Source organism: Neophocaena asiaeorientalis, unplaced genomic scaffold (genome assembly GCF_003031525.2).
Source record: "Neophocaena asiaeorientalis asiaeorientalis breed wild unplaced genomic scaffold, Neophocaena_asiaeorientalis_V1.1 scaffold192, whole genome shotgun sequence".
Lineage (NCBI taxonomy): Eukaryota > Metazoa > Chordata > Mammalia > Artiodactyla > Phocoenidae > Neophocaena > Neophocaena asiaeorientalis.
The window spans coordinates 6,065,526-6,078,201 of record NW_020185326.1 but is presented as its reverse complement, the minus strand read 5'-3'; the positions used below and the strand labels follow the sequence as shown (position 1 = coordinate 6,078,201).

The following is a 12,676-nucleotide window of genomic DNA, read 5'->3' as shown; positions in this document are numbered from 1 at the left end:
AGGCTAATGATGGCTATCTTGCTACCCCTCATGAGAATTTTGAGAATTTCCAAAGGAAAAAAATCATTTATTCAACAAATATTTGTCGATTGTCTACTACTATGCTAGGCACTGTTCCAAGTTCTGACAAGCAGTAAATAAGACAAGACCCTCAGGGACAGGCAATACATTTAAAAAATAATAACGTAAGTGCTAAGAAGAGAAATAAAGCAGGCTAAGGCGTGTATGTGGGCATGCACACATGTGCTATTTTTTAATATTTATTTATTTATTTTGGCTGCACCGAGTCTTAGTTGCAGCACATAGGATCTTCCTTGTGGCATCTGGACTCTTAGTTGCAGCATGCAGACTTCTTAGTTATGGCATGCATATGGGATCTAGCAACCCGACCAGGGGTGGAACCCAGGCCCCCTGCATTGGGAGCACGGAGTCTTAGCCACTGGACCACCAGGGAAGCCCCCCACATGTGCTATTTTAGATAGGGTTGTCAAGGAAGGTCTTTGAGGAAGTGACATTTGAACAGAGACCTGAATGACATTTAAAGCCATGGCGTAAGATCACTAGAGAGAGTGAAGATGACCAAGGCCTTGCCGGCCTAACATCTAAAGGGCATGAAATAGAAAAGGACTTGATAAAGGAGAGATTGGGATTGAACCCTGAGAAAACTGTACAGAACTCTGGTCAACGTGAGGCACCGGAACCAAAGCACTGCTGTGCTTTGTTCTGCTGTCTAGGCTGCCACTGCTTCTGAGAGGGTGGCTGCTGTGCCCATTTAGGTCACTGAGCATTATGATGGGTCGGCAAGTTAGGGTCAGGAATAAAACCTCTAGGGACATCTCTGCAGCTCACTAACGCTTTTGTGTGAGTGGATGTGTGGCGTGGGTGAAGGGGACGTGAGGAAGTACCGAGTTTACAGCACAGGGACCCCTGTGAGAAGTGAGACAGCACATGCAGACGGAGGGCGGCCAGGTGAACACCTGCTGTGAAGAAATTCACCGTTGACAAACTAGACATTCTCTGCCCTCAAGGAGCTTACATTTTATATAATACTTTTATTTATTGTCTGTCTCCCCTGAGTAAAATATAAGCTCCTTGAGGGCAGAAACTCTGTATCACTGCTTTGTATTATGCCTGGAACTATGCCTGACCCACAGTAGGTGCTCAATAAACAATGAATAAATGATCACCATCATCATTATCTGGTATATTAGAACAGCTGAGACTATTGAATAGCCTCAGCTATAGAATCCATACTGCGAGATAGATCCTTGTGGAATAAAAAAAAAAGTAAATAAAACCCAAGTATATAGTCAACACTTGCTATGTATAGGACTGCATGGTAGGCACTGCGAGAAGTCAGGAATCAGATAAAGACCCCACTGTCAAGTCTGGTAGGAGACAAAGATATCACTCCCAACGCGCCACCCCCACCCCCACAGAAAACCCCACAATACAGGGGGAAAGTGCTCAGTGCCATAAAAGACGGAAAGCCTGTTTGTAAATAAAAATGTGTGTGAATAAAAACGTGACCCTTAGCTAGTGGAATAAGCCAGTTATAATAGAAGGCAACAAAAACATCAGGAGCTACTGTTTACTTAGCACGACTGTCTGAAGGGAACAGCATTAAGCACTTTTCATGCATTATTTCCTTTTATTCTCTCAACATCTCTTCAAAGCCTTACAACTCACAATGTTGTTTCCAGGACCTAAGAACTGGTTAGAAATGCCAACTCCTGGGCATCATTCCATACCTACTGGATCAGAATTGACACTTTAACAATTTCACCAGAGAATCCATATGTACCATATGTTTAAGAAGCACTGATCTAAAGTATGTGTCTTCATTTTACAGATAAAAAAACTAAGTGAGAGAACTTAGGTGACAAACGGCTTACCCCAAATCACTCTGTTAGACTGTAGCAGAGCCCCCTTTTGAAGCCAGACCTGACCCAAAGTCTGGGTTTTTAACCATTAAGCCAAGCTTCATGGGAGAGCTGGCATCTGAGCTGGACTCTGAGATATGGGTAAAATTGGTGCATCCAGAGAATGCAGGAAGGGGGACTGTGGGCAGAGGAAACAGTGTCAGCGAAGCCTCCAAGCAGGAAACTTCCAGCTGGGCTGAGGACACAGTAAGGAGAAGCTCCGTCTGGCCGAAGCTCTGAGAGCCTGAAGGGGTCATGGAGAGAGATCAGCTGGATCAGTTCACACAGTTTTTGTTAACCTGGGGGGCAGTGAGGAGCTGCCTCGAGACCCAGCGCAGATGGCCCTACCCCGTACTGAGATGAGTCAGACAAAAGGGACACAAACAGCTTCTAGTCGGGGCTCTGCCTCTCTCTCACTGGGTAATCTTGAAGGCAGGGACTTAACAACTCTGCATTCATGTCCCACCTTTGTATAATAAAAAAGAATGCACTTTCTTCCTACCTAGGGGAGGCCACATCAGTATCAAAGTGGTGGGAATTTTGCTTTTAATAAACCAGGGGCGGGGGGAAAAGCCAGGACAGTTCAGAACTCTATTTAATATTTTCAAGGGAAAAAAAGATATTTTCCTCCCACATTATGAGACATATTAAACACCAGTGCAAATAACTATTATACAAACTGCATTCATTGAGGAACTGTAATGGGTTAAGGATTTTAGATTTTTCTTCAAATCAAAGTACATTTCCTAAAGTTTTGTGGATTTTAGTTTGAAAGTACAGAGATTAAAATACAGTGAACCATGAAAGAGCCCCATACATATACCTACACCTACACACACTATTGGAAAATGAAACAAAACTTAAAACTTTGAAGATGACAAAAATCTCATCTGGGCTTTTTATCATTTCTTCAAATCTCAGTTCTCTTCAGCCGGAGAGATAAACACTTTCTTATTTTCAGCTCTGAAATTTGATGACACAGACCAGAATGCTGTGTTCTGATGCACGTATAGTGCTTTCTGATTGTGGCTGGGAGCTGTAAGGACCCTTTCCCCCTCGTTCAATGCACTGCCCATTCATTCTCACCTAGGAGAGTGCCCAGGAAACCCAAAACCTGGGTTTTAGTCCTGATTCTGAGTCACTGGGTGACCTTGAGGGGGCAGGGAAAGATGTGTTGAGAGCTTATTAAATACAGGTGTTTTTTGTATGTCATCTCAATAAGCACTTCTAACAACCAGAGAGGTGGTAGTCTTCTTATGCCCAATTCCAGGAATAAATGGATAAACCATTTTTTATTTAGTTAGTAAGCAGCACAGCTTCTGTTCCCAGCCTGGACTGAGTCCAAAGCCCCTGCTCTTTCCACTACAACAGCCTGCCTCCTAGTTTCCTGCTTCCTAGTTTCCTTTCTGAGGTTCTGGGGTTCCTAACTTGTGACATGATAGTCAAGGACCTTCCATCCTCACCATTACACATAAACTCACAGATCATGAAATAAGGATGAGTTTACTCCTGCAATTGTTAGGCAGTAGAGTATCACACAGTGTCTGAGTTGGATGTGACACAGCAGTACTCTGTTAGGAAGCCTGGCCAAAGATTTAGGACCTCAAGCCAGATTCAGGGAAAATCAAGGCACCTGTGCCCAGCAGCACACCTGTGTCCAGCAGGGAGCTGTGCAGCAGCAATGAGGAATGAATACAGACCTTAAGCCGGCCCCAACCAACCCGAACCAACTACCCCAGATAGTCCCACCAGGCCAAGCGCTGGGTGTATTCTTTATTGTAACTGAGCTAACAACGTTTGTAGCTGCCGACCATCTGATGGCAAAGAGCGTGAGTTTTCTTTTCAGAACTGTAGTACTGGAAGAGCACTGGCAGCAATAGCAATCCACCCATGTAGGCACTGCCCCCAAGTTCTGAATGTCTGTTCTACTGAGTCTTCTGACTACAAGTACAAATAAGGGAGAGCTTATCATAAGAGTATATGTGGTATTAATGGTACAGGATTTTATGGAAATACAAGAATAGGGCTTCCCTGGTGGCGCAGGGAAGTCCGCCTGCCGATGCGGGGGACAGGGGTTCTGGCCCTGGTCCGGGAGGATCCCACATGCTGCGGAGCAGCTGGGCCCGTGCGCCACGGCTGCTGGGCCTGCACTCTGGAGCCCGCGGGCCACAACTGCTGGGGCCCGCGTGCCTGGAGCCCGTGCTCTGCAATGGGGGAGGCCACCGCAGTGAGAAGCCCGCGCACCGCCATGAAGGGTAGCCCCCGCTCAACGCAACTGGAGAGAGCCCGAGCGCAGCATCGAAGACCCAACGTAGCCAAAAATAAATAAAATAAATTTTAAAAAAAAGAATAGAACCATAGTAGGTCTGGGCTTCCCAGAGTCTAGAAAGGTCTGGATCAATGGCAGCCCCAAGGCCCCCAGCAGCTGGAGTCTGGGTCTTCACTCATCCATGATTCAGTCACTCTCCAAGGGTCTACTCCATTCTCTTTTTGCCTGGAGGCTACACAAAATTTTCTCTACCTCATTACTTCTGCTTCCTCCTAAGATCAGCTAGCCAAGACTCCTCAAAGGCTTGACTCTACCTCATGGCTTCTTTCTATATACCATTTCAGCTTCGATTTCTATAGCTGTGTCCAACTGTAGTCCCCAGTTCAAATTTCTAAGAGAACATGCATCTTTCTTTCCACTGTCACATCAGAGGTCCCTGGTGAGACTATGAATTGGCTGTTCTTGGCTCTGACGTCCATCTCTGGTTCCGCAAGTTCTGACCAGGGGGCAGGGATAGAGCAAGATTTTATGGTAGAAACATGGATGCCTCGGGCTGCCCCTCCATGAACAGGAGTTGTGGATGTAGATATTTCTCTTAGAAAAGGCTGGGGGAATAGCAAGCACCACGGCTGACATGTTGAAAACATCTCCACGTACTAGTGAGCCCCACACCTCTGCTGCTGTGGACCACCAAGATGTCTTCAGCCAACAATGCTGAAGTGCCCAGTGGCTGGTGGGTGAAGGAGGTGGTTGTTTGATCGGCCTCCTCCTTCCCTGTCAGTGGGCTCATGAACAGGTAATGTCCTCCCCTTTTTCTTCTTGTACAGATTAACTGAGTTAATTCCAACTGCAACCTCTCTAAACCTCTTCTTTCTTTGTATCTCTCCTTCAGCCATTACTCAGTGTAGGGATGGTTGGTAGCTGTAACTTTTGCCTGCCTGGCACACCTTCCCTCTTTTGGTTTCTTAGAAGAACCCCACTCCCACTTCATTTAGTCCTGGTGGGGCTGTCATTCAGAGTGCCTCAGTCCTCCATCCACCAAGGATGGATACTTGACCCAAAGTAGGTGATCAGAATATCCCCACCCCCTTGCCAGAGATAGGGACAACTCAGAAGAGTCCATCTGAGGAACGAAGCCAAATTAAGACAAGCAAGGTTGAGTGACTGAGAGAGACAGAGAGAAAACCCTAAAAATATTTTTTGAGCCCCTATTTTCAGCTATGCAGTTTTATAAGCCAATAGATTTTCTTTTTAAAGTTAAGAGTGCCTAAGCTGGTCAGTTGCAACCAGGAGTCCTGACAAATATACACATAGTTTTCTCAAGGAAATTCTCTGCTCTCTCACTTTTTTCCTCCCTCATCTCATTTGTTCCATTTGTGGGTGCTTAAACGACTCTAATCAAAGCTGACGCATTGTATTACAACAAGTCTACCACTAAGCATCAAGGGGAAAAGACAGTTCAGATGGTCTAATGTCCTGGTACTGTCCAAAAGAAGAGTAGTGCTATTTATCACTTCCATAATTTATCAACTTTGGTTAAGTTAAAATTTCAAGGGTAACCATTAAAGAAGAGCTAGTGCATCATGTCCAAACTAGAAGGAAAAAAGCAAATGATTAAAAATAGTGCCCCACCCACCTCAAAAAAAAGGGAAAAAAGAGCTAAAATGAAATGGAGTTCTAGCAGGACAAACACACTGAAAGCATAAAATATGAAGACAAACTTAAACCTAAATACATCTGTGGTTATATTAAATGAATATGGACTAAGTGTTCCAGTTAAGAGACAAAGGCTATAAAAAACCAAAACCCAATTATATGCTATTTATAAGAGACATATCCAAAACACATATATACAGAAAGGATGAAACTAAAAGGATGGAAAAAGATATACCCTGCATAGATTAACCAAAAAAGATGGTATAGCTATACTGATATCAGATAAAATAGAGTTTAAGGCTAAAAAAATTCTTTTACTAGAAATAAAAAGGGCAACTTCATAATGATAAAAGGTTAGCACACTAGGAAGTACAACAACTTTGTATTTGTATGCACTTGACAATTGGGCTCAAAGATATAAAGCAAAAAATTAAAAAGGGGAAATAGACAAAGTCATAATCACAGTTGTGTACTTTAACACATTTCTCTCTATAATACCTAGAATAGGCAAAAAATCAGTAAGGATGAAGATTTGAATATAATTAATAAACCTGATCTACTGGCATTACATAGAACCATTACATAAAATCCAATAAGTTTAGAATTCATATTATTTTCAAGCACACATGTAACACTTATAAAAACTCACCATAAACAGAACCCTAACAGAAATATCAACAAATTTAAAAGATTAAGATTATACAGAACAAGCTGACTACAATCAATTAGTAAAAGATAACTAGAAAATACTCATGTTTGGAAATTAAGAAACACATTTCTAAGATACCTATGAGTCAAAGGGGAAATCACAATGGGAACTAGAAAATATTTAGAAATAAATGATTAAAATACTACATATCAAAACGTGTGAGCTCTTGCTAAACGGTATTTGGAGAAAAATGTTTAACCTTAAATGGAAAGAATAAAAATAAAAAGTATAAAAATTAATGAACTAAGCATCCATTTCAAAAAGTCAGAAGAAAAACCAAAATATATAGAAGGAGAGTGAATTTTTTTTTAAAAGAGCAGAACTTAAAGAAATAGAAAAACTTACTACAGAAAAAAACTTATGAAGATAAAAGTTGGTTCTTTGAAAGGAACCTCTACTGAAGCTCAAGAAGAAAAAGAGAAAGCATAAAAATGAAATCAGAATGAAAAGGGGATATTGCTACAGATGTTGCAGACATTAAAATAAGGAAATATTATAAACTTTACATAAATTTTAAGCCTTAATAGAGACAAATTCCTAGAAAAATATTACTTACTAAACTAACTTAAGAAGAAATTGAAAAAATTGTCCTAGAACCATTAAAAAGGTTGAATCTACGGTTAAAAATAACATAAGAAAATAAACTTCCAGACCCAGGTGGCTTCATCACTGAGTTCTCTCCAACATTCAAGGGACAAAGGAGGGGAAACTAATATGGATGGTGGAGGTGGAAGAAGATGGGCATTAGTTTGATCTCTGGACTAACCGCAGCAGCAGGGATTGTAGTTTGTCCCACTAACCTTCCTCTTGTACGTTTCCCCAGAAATTGTGACCAACCAGAATCCTGGAGAAGTTGTATCTGGATGGAGTGAATTTAACATAGAAGGGAATGTATCAGATGGACTATAGAGAAAACCACTGGTGTCCCACCCAGATCCTCTTTACTGGCTAGCACATCCATTCCCCAGATAGAAGTGTCAGCTGATAACAACACACAGAGGTCCCTTCTCCAGAAAACTGCCACCTCAACTAGTTCTCTTCCTCTCCTCTTCCCATCCTGCTTCCCTTATTCTCTTCCTGAGCACTTCTCTCAGTATACCATTTGAGCATGAATCCCTACTTCAGGTCCTGCTTCTACAGAATAGGGTCTAAGACATCAACATTTAAGAGGATGAAAAGAGAGGCACGGCGGGCTTGCCTGGTGGCGCAGTGGTTGAGAGTCCGCCTGACGATGCAGGGGACATGGGTTCGTGCCCCGGTCTGGGAAGATCCCACATGCCGCAGAGCGGCTGGGCCCGTGAGCCATGGCCGCTGAGCCTGCGCGTCCGGAGCCTGTGCTCCACAACGGGAGAGGCTGCAACAGTGAGAGGCCCACGTACCGGAAAAAAAAAAAAAAAAGTCACAGAGTAACAGATACTTGTAAAACATATAACTGACAAGGAACCACTAACCAAAATTTATAAAGAACTCCGATAAATCAATAAGAAAACTGAAAAACAGGGAAAAGACTTAATAGGCAGTTTACAAAACAGGCCATCTGATTAACCAACAAAAATGTGCTCATCAGTAGTAACCAAGGAAAGAAAATTAAAACCACAGAGATATCATTATACACCCATGAGAATAGTTTAAAAAATTTAAACCAACAATACCGAGTCATTTGCAAGGATAAGAAACAACTAGAACTCTCATATATTGCTGGTAGGAAACTAAATTGGTACAATCACTTAGAAAACTGTTTGGCATTATCTAGCAAAGCAATTCCACTTCAACATATATAAACTCATTCACATACACAATAGAAAATGTCTAAGGATGTTGTTCTTGGCTGCACTGTTCTTGTGTTGCTTATAGTTTCTGAATACCAAGTATCTGTCACCTATAGGATGAATAACTACATTGTGACATTCATAACATAAAACACTGTTAGCGATAAAAATAAGTGTGGTCAACACATGGATTCAGCTCACAAATAAGTTGAGCAAAAGAAGCAAACACAAAACGCACACAGTATGATTCTATATGTATGAAGTTAAAAAACTAGTAAAAATGAACTGTATTGTTTGGGAAGGCAAACATAGGTGACAAAACTACAAAGAAAAGCAAAGAAATGATTATCATAAAAGTCAAAATAGTAGTTTCTTCTGGGGAGGCGCTTATGATTTGGAAAGGGTACTGAGTACTGGCAATGTTCTATTTCTTGACATAGGCGGTAGTTACATGTGTATTTTCCTTAGAATTGTTAAACTATACATTTATGGGCTTTACTCACTTGCATTCTTGTTGTAGCTCATATTTTTAAAAGTTTAAAACAAAGACAATGAAATAGACATACTGATTATTTTTTGGTTCTTAGGCAAGTTGAGGGAACTGAAAAGCCTTCATTTTTAAATTAAAACCTAGCACCCCCAAATCCCTAACAGGATACATGTCAAGTAAATTTTCAATAATGCTTACTTCTCTTAGGACTATAGGTGGACGGAGCCTCCCAGGAACAGATATACGCTTTCCCAAGAGTCACCAGAGGATTCCTCTTACCTACGAAAAGTGAGATGAGTAGACGTCCAAAGTCCTGGAGTAGATATCTTGGTTAAAGGTTAGCATTCCTGAGTATCCTCAGTAGGCAGAATCCTGGAGAGGAGTAGAAGCAATGTGCCAAAAAGCCTTGGGTTAGGGTTAGGCAGAGAAGGGATTCAGCCTCCAAACCCTGATAAAAGGTCTGAAAATAGGGAAATCTATTGGGTGATCTGAGGTGACCCTGACCAAGGCTGCTAGTAAGAAAGGGTCCTATGTGCCACCCAAACAGGGGAGACTGGAGGAACCCAGCCTGGTGACAAGCTCCACACGTGGCCCAGAGTGTGGTGCTTTGGGAGAATGGCTAATCACATCAGCACAAACTGAAAAAGCTCTAAACTTGGAAGCCAAGCATGGGATCAAGCTGGCAGGAACGTGGTCCAATAAAGGCACTGAGCAGCAGTGACCACATGTCCTTAGACCGTGCAGGGCAGCTCTTCAACTGTGATATGATACAGCTGTGTCAGAAATAACAGTGTGGGTGGACGGCTCAGACTCTGCAGTTCTCTCCCCTCTGGAGAGTGAAAGACTGACTTCTTTGGAGTGTTTGAGCCCCCGTGGGGCTTGGAAGTGGGAGACATCAGAATTCTCACTAAAAAGGGCATTAAGGGGACTTGGGAGGTTATTTGGAAAAATAAAGAAACATGTGACTGCTTAGAACCCAACTGGTGAAATGAGACACACAGGTTAAACATCCAAAATGAAACAGACAAAATCTTAACCAAATGTCTCTGCTTATCTACCTTCATGTACACAATATCATGTGTATGAGTAGGAAACTAATACATCACTAAGCTAACAGAAAGAGTAAAGAGAGAAATAAGGAAACATCTCGGACAAAGCCCATGATAGGTGACTTAAGAGAAGGTTCATTCATTAAGGCAAACTGAAAGAACAAAATGCTTCTTGTACTGTCTATTTATTACTATGTGACTGACATACGTAAAAGGAACTTGTTTCTTTTAAATCTTCCCTGAAAAGCTTCTCAATATGTGATGTCTTCTTGGTTGCCCAAGACAGGATCCTTCCCACCTCTGAAAGCTCTTGCTGGTTTGCAATCTACATCATTATCAGAGCCCCACTGATTTGCCCCTTCCATGTGGTAATGCCTTTGGATTATCCCTCCAAAGGTTCTGAGATACCTAAAGCAGGGTCTATACGTGTTTTTATCTCTGTTTCTACTTATTCCCACTCCTCTTGGCCCTGCCACTGATGCACTATTGTTAAAGGAAACAGGTGGGGAGGGAGGAAAGAATAGTATGACTGCACTGTAACTGAAAAAAAAAAGAGAACCACCACCAGAAAACAAACCCATAGGGAACGGGGACTTCTTGACCATGTATTACTTAACAGCTACTTGTGCTATCATAAAAATACAAGTCATCTGATAACCATGGAAACCAAAATGAAGGCACTGTGGTGAGGGTGGCTCTTTTCAGGAATCTAAAAACAGTAAGAGGCCTGAAATCAGAAAAAGAAATCCAAGCGCTGCAGGCCAGAGGAAATCCTTTACTAAAAGCCCTGACAAAGCAGCATTTTCTCCAGTCTCTAAAATCTCACCAGGCTTCAACAAGGGCTCTGGGACTGCTGTGACTGATCATGAAACAATTCAGGCCTCTCTGTGTGCTTCTCTGTCCCTTGGGGCCAGCTGCTATGAAGAAGGCTCACTGGGAGCTGGAACTTATTATTTTAAATTGTACCAAAAACCAGCAGAGGAATGTGTGTGTGTATTTCCTCTCCAGCTCCTAGCAGGTATACAAGCACGAAGTGCTCCATAAATACCTGTTGAATAAATGAAGAAACAGGCTAGAACTCACGGAAAGCAAAGCGTCTGGTAAACAGTGTGTTCTTTCCACCACCCAGTGCCAACATTCTGTTGGGTCCTGAGAAAATCAAAGTCCTGTCCTCAATTCTGGGTCCAGTTTCTCCATTTGCCTAAGGAGACAGCTGGATTAGATGGTTTCTCAGGCATCTTCCAGCTCTGACAGTCAATCACTGTATTGTGCTTTTTTTGGTGGCAGCACATGCCTGGCACTTTTCTTTCCCCTCAGAGGGAATCTGATACCCGTCTGCTCCAGTAATGTTCCCATCCTGCCTGACTCATTTGGTAGAAACAATGGGTTCACATGCCAATTGTAAATGAGAAGGCAAAGGGGGCCCAGACAGAAAAAAGGGGAAAGGGTTCCACTTGGTCCCTTTCTTAGGAAATCAAAACAGCACTCTTTTTAGGACTAAATACACAGAAACGGATGTGTGATTATTCTAAACATCCCTCACGTGAATGTCTCTCTAGCTTATTAATTTAATACTTGTACTAACAGCACTAATTACTAAGCATTTCTCTGCCGGACACTGTGCTAAGTCCTATTACACTCAATCCTCACAACAATCTCATGAGCTGTTAAGGTTATTATCTTCTTTTAACAGATGAGGGTTCTATCTGGCTCGAGAACGCACAGTAAGTGGCAAAACTAGGATCTGAACCCAGGTGTAACTGACTCCTGAGTTCTGGCTCTTCAAATGGCTTTTCCATCTGTTCTTCACTGTAGTCCTGTGAGCAAGGTAGGTCAGGGGTTATCACCTTTACCTTAAAAATGGAGAAACCAAGTCTCGGGAGAGGCCTGCGACTTGCACAAAATACAGAAGACACTTAAAAGGTGCCCGGCCTCAGACACTCGCTCCTGCGTTCCTAGGTGAGGGTTCTTTCCCATCTCGAGTCTGCTTCTTCCTCTTCCACGTTCACTAACACACTCGCGAAACCTCAAGGCTGAAGGCAACCGCAGAGACCCACCTTCCCGGCCCGGTCGTTTCACAGGAGGGGAAACCAAGGCACAGCTGTTCTCCGGCGCAGCTGAGCCTCCAGGTGCCAGCAGAGAGCGGGAGCGCGGGGCCCAGGGCGGCCTGAGAGCACCCTTCCTGGTCCCGCCGGGGTTAGGTGCTCAGCCTCCGGCAGGACCGAACCGAACCTCCTCGGCTGGGCGCCTCGCAAAGCGCCCTAGGTCCCCGGGAGGCAGCCCCCGGCCGCCCGCGCCCCCTCCCCCGGGCCGCTCCGGGGCCGGGGCATCCCGGGGACGCGGGCAGAACCACTTTGCTCGCAACCTCCGCGCGCTGTCCCCCCTTACCTTGCCGGGAGCTCTCCGGGACACTAGCCCACAGAAGTGCCAGCCGCGGGCGTCGGGGCCGCAGCGAAGACCGCGGCGCGCGGCCACGGACTGCTGGTCACGGGCTGCCGGTCACGCCTTGAGCCCCGCCCGGGGGCGGTATTTGCTGGGCAGGTATTTGCTGGGCTGTTGAGAGGCGGCGCTGTCACGTGACGCGCAGGGCGGGGGATGCCGGGAGCGGCGGTCGCGCGGCAGGGCTGGGCTTCCGGACCACCGCCGCGGAATCGAACTCTGCGGAGTCTGCGCAGCGGCGGCGGATGAGTCTTCAGATGCTGCGAAGTGGAGTTTGCGAAGGGGCAATTAAGGCTTGTACTGCGCGGCCCCACAGGGGCAGAAATAGAATCACTGGGTGGAAATTGCAGGGAGGCAGCTGGGGTCGATATAA

The 12,676-nt window shown here is 44.1% G+C and overlaps 1 protein-coding gene across 3 annotated transcripts in view; it reads right to left on the bottom strand.

Moving 5' to 3' along the window:
- Positions 1 to 12,380, bottom strand: part of FBXO10 (F-box protein 10) — a 76,867-nt gene extending 64,487 nt beyond the window's left edge. For all 3 annotated transcript variants that reach the window (XR_003001730.1, XM_024734419.1, XM_024734420.1), the window contains exons 1-2: positions 12,253 to 12,380; positions 9,095 to 9,187 (exon numbers count right to left, since the gene is read on the bottom strand). The gene's annotated coding sequence lies outside the window, so the exon portion shown is untranslated. The remainder of the gene's footprint in view (positions 1 to 9,094; positions 9,188 to 12,252) is intronic.
- Positions 12,381 to 12,676: the final 296 nt, after the last annotated feature.